Source organism: Triticum urartu, chromosome 1A (assembly GCF_056163025.1).
Source record: "Triticum urartu cultivar PI428250 chromosome 1A, HENAU_Tu73, whole genome shotgun sequence".
Taxonomy (NCBI): Eukaryota; Viridiplantae; Streptophyta; class Magnoliopsida; order Poales; family Poaceae; genus Triticum; species Triticum urartu.
In genome coordinates this window covers 493,744,785-493,752,524 of record NC_141873.1, presented here as the reverse complement: position 1 = coordinate 493,752,524, position 7,740 = coordinate 493,744,785, and positions in this window count along the sequence as shown.

The following is a 7,740-nucleotide window of genomic DNA, read 5'->3' as shown; positions in this document are numbered from 1 at the left end:
GCTGTGAGGCCCATTTTGAATTATGGAGGAAATTGTTCTGCCTCGTCCCTCGTAACCAAGGGGATCAATATTCGAAGTGGGGGGAGCCGAGGTATGGCGCATCGCCGGGACCTGATACCTGTCCGGCACGCCGAAGAAGGCACCCGAAGAGTGGCCTTCTGAATGGTTCTATATTGACGACGCCGCTCTTCCCGACCCAGTTCGAATGGGTCTCCCTGAATTTTCAAGTGCTCCATTGAAGAAACGCCACAGCTGGCGCCCTCGGAGCCTCGAGGAGGAGGATAGCACGGAAGTCAGTCAGTTGATGGGCAAGATTAAGATGCTCGCCCAGTCCGGATCATCAATAATTGAGGTAATGGCGATTTCTATAGTGCGGGGGGTCCAACCACTCCAATACAGAGGGCTTCCCATGTGGCACTATAATGGGGAAGATGACGCCTCACGCTGTGGTTGGAAGGGTCCGAAAACCCCCGCCGCTTTGGCCAAAATATTGGCCGAACTGTACAAAGGGGAGAAGGAGGAGTTCAGTCGTCTCCAATGTCGAGATGGATTTTCCATGTATAATCCTCCTAGCTGGGTAAGTTCCACTCCCACCATTTTACTCAATTCTCTCCCTGAATCATTTTTAATGGATAGTAACATATCCACTCGCAACAGGAATGGCGAAAGGCTACCGAGGGGATCCATAGCCCCGCCCCCAGCCGGAGGGTCACAATCGGGACCTTGACCCCAGATTCGAAGAAGATCCATACATATTTGTGGAGCTCGAGAATGGAGTATTCTACCAGACGAGCTATGATGGTACGGAAGTGCCCATCATTGCCGATTATCGGCCTCCTTCCTGCTTCGCATGTAAGTAATTTTAAGAGACACCTTCTTCGAAAGAGCTTCCTTATTATGCCTCACCCACCGCACCGTTTCATGCTCCAAAGGGGAGGCACTTGACGCCGCAATGCGCACCAGAAGCATCTCCAAGGAGAGCGGTGCCCGCGCCGAGCACATCTTTGAAGAGAAAGGAAAACAACGATACGGCAGGACCTTCATCAAAGAGGTAAGGCTTTCTTTTAAAAATATGCCTCCTGGTCGTCATATCAAATCATGATGTCATCCGCCGCATTCTATCAGGAAAAGTGTCCGCCGGACTATGTCCGGGGATCCTGTCGATCATGCCTCCACTAGTCAGGTTCGAGATCCTGCCCTAAGGACGGGGGTTGACACGAGAGTGGCGCCGGACTGTCCTTCCGCAGAGGATTCGAATGATATGTCCGTCACGAACTCTGAAGTGGAGAGCACCATGAATCATCATCGTCGGAGGGCCGCTCTCCGTGACCCCGACTTTTCAAAGGAGGCATTTGATGCCTTCAGCTCGGCCGATGCGTGTACATCCAAGCTGCTCAGGATAGACTTGCCAGAGCCACGGACCAACATCTAAAAGATATGCGGGTAAGCGTAGATTTAATAATCAAATACCAGTAGCCCCCGAGACTTAAAGCAGTTGATACAACTGATTTAAGGATCATTGTATAATCAGGCACTTATGGAGAAGAATAGCCTGTTGTCTCAAGAGGTGGCAAAATGTCAGACTCAGCTAACTGCGGCTACCGCCGAATTGGAAAAATCCAAGGAGGCACCTCCTAGTAATGCTTATTCCCGTCATAAAAAAGTATAATCATATATCAGCTGTATTAATACTGTTGTGTTTCTGCTGACAGAATCAGTAGAGCAACTGAGAGGGAAACTGAAGGAAGCCCAAGCTGGTGAACAAGAGGCCAAAAGGCAACATGCGGCAGGCAAACGTGTGCTGACGCGGGTCAGGGATGAAAAGAACAAGCTGCAGGATTCCCATACCCAACTGGGCGAAGAACTGAAAGATGTTTGAGCCCAGCTAGCTGATGCCGTCAAGGAGAATAGGAGGCTGCAAGGCGGCATATTTAGTATGCTTTTCAAACTTGCCTCCCTATAATTCGGCGAGGGCTGAAACTGACAGATTTACGTCTGCAGGTATGTTGACTGGCCGCCCCAAAGAGGAAATGTCCGGATCTCAAGGTGACCTGCTACAAGAGCTGTCCCAGATGCACGGGCGAGTTCGGCAAGCAATGTGGAGTGTTGCCAAGGCTTTATGGCCATCCGCCTCTCCTCCAGGAGGTATGGCGGAGCTCGTGGAGCTGTTCAAAGGGGCACATCGGCGTATTAGATTATGGAAGATATCAACCTACCGGGAAGGTACGCGAGAGGCCCGGGACATGGTAAAAACACGGTATACCAAGCTTGATCCAAATCATATGGCCCAGGTCGGACCTCTAGGGTCAGATGGGAAAGAAATTCCTGTTAATTTGGTATATGACCAAGTATAAGTAGCCGCCAAATATTCCCAACAGGATTGTAAGCTAGACAGCCTGTTAGACGGTATAGAGGAGGAAATTTTTGAGTCCAAGTGACTATGTACTTTCCTTGACATATTTGTCCCTAGCCAGATTGTAAAACGATTATCATGGCCGACCTTTTCGCTTAGACCTCTGGACCCGAAGGTCCAGAGTGTTTACGGATACCTGAGCGGCGAAATAGACCGGGGTATGCGTGGAAACCAGGCGTAGGGGTCATAATTGCTTGAACAGACAAGTTGTATCCAGCTAGCTATGTTATATTACATTGTGATTGTAAGAAACATCTTCCAGAGAGAATAGTTCCGTTAAGGGTTTGTTTCCCTGGGTGTACATGCGTTGATGTGCATGTCCGAACTGTGATTGAAAAGATCGCAGTATACGTAACATCCGGGGGTTCATAGTGGGAGAAATATAAAAACATCTTTAGTCCACCGACCGAATATTCCCTTAAGAATGCTTGCTTTGGGCTTCACCCAGTCTGAGGTACACATCCGGATGACCCGACAGTAGCAATCGCAGAGGTGCTCCCTTTATGCCCTAGCCGAACTAACGGGAACGTATGGCATAAACACAGGAGCCAGGCAACCCAGCTTGGCCAAAATTTAAGTCATATCGATGCATATAATAGCGAAAAAAGTACATATGAGGAGAAAACACATATGTGATGGGCTTGATGCTCAAAAAATAACAACAATAAGCTTCTGTGCAAGAAGCCCCCAGGTATAATGGACGTTTACATTTGAATATGTGTACGTCATATGTGCATGTTTTGGTCGTACAAGAGCTTTAAGGCTAAAAAAAGAACAAGCGAAAAGAGAGGAGAAGAAATAATGGAGATAATAGGGAGAAGGAGACGAACGAAGAGTTCGGCGCTAGGCATAGAATCTTTGGAGTCTGGCCACGTTTCAGGGGTTCGGCTCTAGGCGATTTTCTGATGCATCACACAGGCGGTACGCTCCTCCAGTGAGAACTTCGTCAATGATGAAGGGACCCTCCCACTTGGGCTTGAGTTTGTCCTTTTTCTTCTCCGGCAAGCGTAGAACTAATCCGCCAACATTATAAGTCTTGGCCTGCACCTCTCTGCTTTGATATCTGTGGGCCTGCTGTTGATAAAATGTGGAACAGGCTTTTGCAACGTCACGCTCCTCCTCCAGGGCATCTAAGTTGTCCTACCGATCAACCTCGGCCTCTCTCTCTTCGTACATGCGCACTCGAGGTGTGTCATGAATAATGTCGCAGGTTAGCACAGCCTCTGCGCCGTACACCATGAAAAAAGGTGTATATCCGGTAGTACGATTAGGCGTGGTCCGCAGCCCCCAGAGTACGGAGTCTAGCTCCTCAACCCAGTGCTTGTCCGATTCTTTCAAAGACCGCACTAGTCTGGGTTTGATGCCGCTCATAATTAGACCATTAGCCCGTTCGACTTGACCGTTTGTTTGCGGATGATAAACGGAGGCGTAATCGAGCTTAATGCCTAGATTAGCGCACCAAGCTTTCACCTCATCGGCTGTAAAATTGGAGCCGTTGTCGGTGATGATACTGTGTGGGACACCATAACGGTGCACGACACCGGATATAAAGTCTATCACAGGTCTGGCTTTGGCCGTTTTAACTGGTTTGGCCTTTATCCACTCAGTGAACTTATCTATCATAACCAGCAGATATTTTTTCTTATGGCCGCCTCCTTTAAGGGGTCCGACCATATCCAGCCCCCAGACGACAAAAGGCCAAGTAATGGGGATTGTTTGTAGAGTGGTGAGCGGCATATGGCTTTGGTTGGCGAAAAGCTAGCATCCAACGCAACGTTGGACAAGGTCCTGTGCATCTGCCCGGGCCGTCGGCCAATAGAAACCTGTACGGATGTGTTGCTTACAAGGGCCCGAGCTGCGGCATGGTGACCACCTAGACCAGCATGAATTTCAGCCAAGAGCTGCCGCCCCTCTTCCTCGGAGATACATCTTTGAAGTACTCCGGTAGCGCTTTTCTTGTAGAGCTCTCCTTCGTGGACCTTGTAGGCTTTCGAACACCGAACAATGCAACGAGCCTCATTCTGATCCTCAGGGAGCTCTCGCCTGTTAAGGTAGGCCAAGAAGGGTTCAGTCCATGAGGCAACGACTGCCATGATAAGATGGGCCGACGGTGTTATTTCGGTGGCCGAGCCTCCGATTATATCAGTGTGTTCGGAATCTGGGGTTATGGTCGGATCTGGACTGGTGTTGCCGCTCTCCCCTTGCCACACCACATATGGCTTAAAAAGCCTTTCCAAAAAGATGTTAGGTGGGACGGGGCCGCGCTTAGCACCGATGCGAGCAAGAACATCCGCCGCTTGATTACTTTCTCAAGCCACATGGTGAAACTCGAGCCCTTCGAACCGAGCCGACATTTTGAGAATGGCGTTACGGTAAGCCGCCATCTTCGGATCTTTGGCATCGAAATCTCCATTTATTTGAGATATTGCGAGGTTCGAGTCCCCGCGCACTTCCAGGCATTGTATGCCCATGGAGACAGCCATCCGAAGACCGTGCAATAAGGCCTCCTATTCGGCTACATTGTTGGAGTCTGTGTATAATATTTGGAGTACGTACTGAACTGTGTCTCCGGCGAGGGACGTTAAGACAATGCCCGCCCCTAAGCCCGACAGCATTTTAGAACCATCGAAGTGCATGACCTAGTTGGAATATGTGCCGTACTCTTTAGGGAGTTCGGCCTTTGTCCATTCGGCGACGAAGTCCGCCAGTACTTGTGATTTGATGGCTCGGCGTGGCTTATATGTTATGTCGAATGGAAGGAGCTCAATGGCCCACTTGGCAATCCGGCCCGTGGCGTCGCGGTTGTTTATTATGTCATTCAGTGGTACTTCGGAAGCCACTGTGATCGAACACTCTTGGAAATAGTGTCGTAGCTTCCGGGATGCCATGAAGACCGCGTATGCTATCTTTTGATAATGAGGGTACCGGGACTTGCATGGAGTTAGGACAGTGGATACGTAGTATACCGGCTTCTGGAGCGGGAATTTGTGTCCGTCCTCTGCTACCTCTTGAGCATGCGTTGGTTTTCCCTTGAAGAGGAAAGGGTGATGCAGCAAAGCAGTGTAAGTAGTTCCCTCAGTTTTTGAGAACCAAGGTATCAATCCAGTAGGAGACCACGCGCGAGTCACCTCGTACCTACACAAACAAATAAGAACCTCGCAACCAACGCGATAAAGGGGTTGTCAAACCCTTCACGGCCACTTGCAAGAGTGATATCTGATAGAGATAATAATAATAAGATAAATATTTTTGGTATTTTTATGATATAGATTGAAAGTAAAGATTGCAAAATAAAATAGATTGGAAAATAGACCCGAGGGCCATAGGTTTCACTAGTGGCTTCTCTCAAGATAGCATAAGTATTACGATGGGTGAACGAATTACTGTCGAGCAATTGATAGAAAAGCGAATAATTATGAGAATATCTAGGTATGATAATGTATATGGGCATCACGTCCGTGAAAAGTAGACCGACTCTTGCCGGCATCTACTACTATTACTCCACACATCGATCGCTATCCAGCATGCATCTAGAGTATTAAGTTCATAAGAACAGAGTAACGCTTTAAGCAAGATGACATGATGTAGAGGGATAAACTCATGCAATATGATATAAACCCCATCTTTTTATCCTCGATGGCAACAATACAATACATGTCATTTCCCCTACTGTCACTGGGATCGAGCACCGCAAGATTGAATCCAAAGCTAAGCACTTATCCCATTGCAAGAAAGATCAATCTAGTAGGCCAAACCAAACTAATAATTCGAAGAGACTTGCAAAGATAACCAATCATACATAAAAGAATTCAGAGAAGATTCATATATTGTTCATAGATAATCTTGATCATAAACCCACAATTCATCGGATGTCGAAAAACACACCGCAAAAGAAGATTACATCGAATAGATCTCCAAGATAATCAAGGAGAACTTTGTATTGAGATCCAAAGAGAGAGAAGAAGCCATATAGCTAATAACTATGGACCCGAAGGTCTGAGGTAAAATACTCACACATCATTGGAGAGGCTATGGTGTTGATGTAGAAGCCCTCCGTGATCAATGCCCCCTCTGGCGGAGCGCCGGAAAAGGCCCCAAGATGGGATCTCACGAGTACAGAAGGTTGCGGCAGTGGAATTAGGTTTTCGTGGTGCTCCTCGATGTTTTCAGGGTACGTAGGTATATATAGGAGGAAGAAGTAGGTCGGTGGAACCACGAGGGGCCCACGAGGGTGGAGGGCGCGCCCAGGGGGGTAGGCGCGCCCCCTGCCTCATGGCCTCCTCGTTGGTTGCTTGACGTCCACTCCAAGTCCTCTGGATCACGTTTGTTCCAAAAATCACGCTCCCGAAGGTTTCATTCCGTTTGGACTCCGTTTGCTATTCTTTTTCTGCGAAACACTGAAATAGGCAAAAAACAACAATTTGGGCTGGGCCTCTGGTTAATAGGTTAGTACCAAAAATAATATAAAAGTGTATAAATAAGCCCATTAAACATCCAAAACAGAATATATATAATAGCATGGATCAATCAAAAATTATAGATACGTTGGAGACGTATCAAGCATCCCCAAGCTTAATTCCTGCTCGTCCTCGAGTAGGTAAATGATAAAAACAGAATTTTTGGTGTGGAATGCTTCCTAACATATTTCTTAATGTAATTTTCTTTATTGTGGCATGAATGTTCAGATCCGAAAGGTTCAAGATAAAAGTTTAATATTGACATAAAAATAATAATAGTTCAAGCATACTAACTAAGCAATCATGTCTTCTCAAAATAACATGGCCAAAGAAAGTTCATCCCTACAAAATCATATAGTTTGGTCATGCTCCATTTTCGTCACACAAGAATGCTCTCATCATGCACAACCCCGATGACAAGCCAAGCAATTGTTTCATACTTTAGTAATCTCAAACTTTTTTCAACTTTCACGCAATACATGAGCGTGAGCCATGGATATAGCACTATGGGTGGAATAGAATATAATGAAGGGGGTTATGTGAAGAAGACAAAAAGGAGAAAGTCTCACATTGACGTGGCTAATCAATGGGCTAGGGAGATGCCCATCAATTGATGTCAATGCAAGGAGTAGGGATTGCCATGCAACGAATGTACTAGAGCTATAAATGTATGAAAGCTCAACAAAAGAAACTAAGTGGGTGTGCATCCAACTTGCTTGCTCACGAAGACCTAGGGCACTTGAGGAGGCCCATTGTTGGAATATACAAGCCAAGTTCTACAATGAATAATTCCCACTAGTATATGAAAATGACAAAACAAGAGACTCTCTATCATAAAGATCATGGTGCTACTTTGAAGCACAAGTGTGG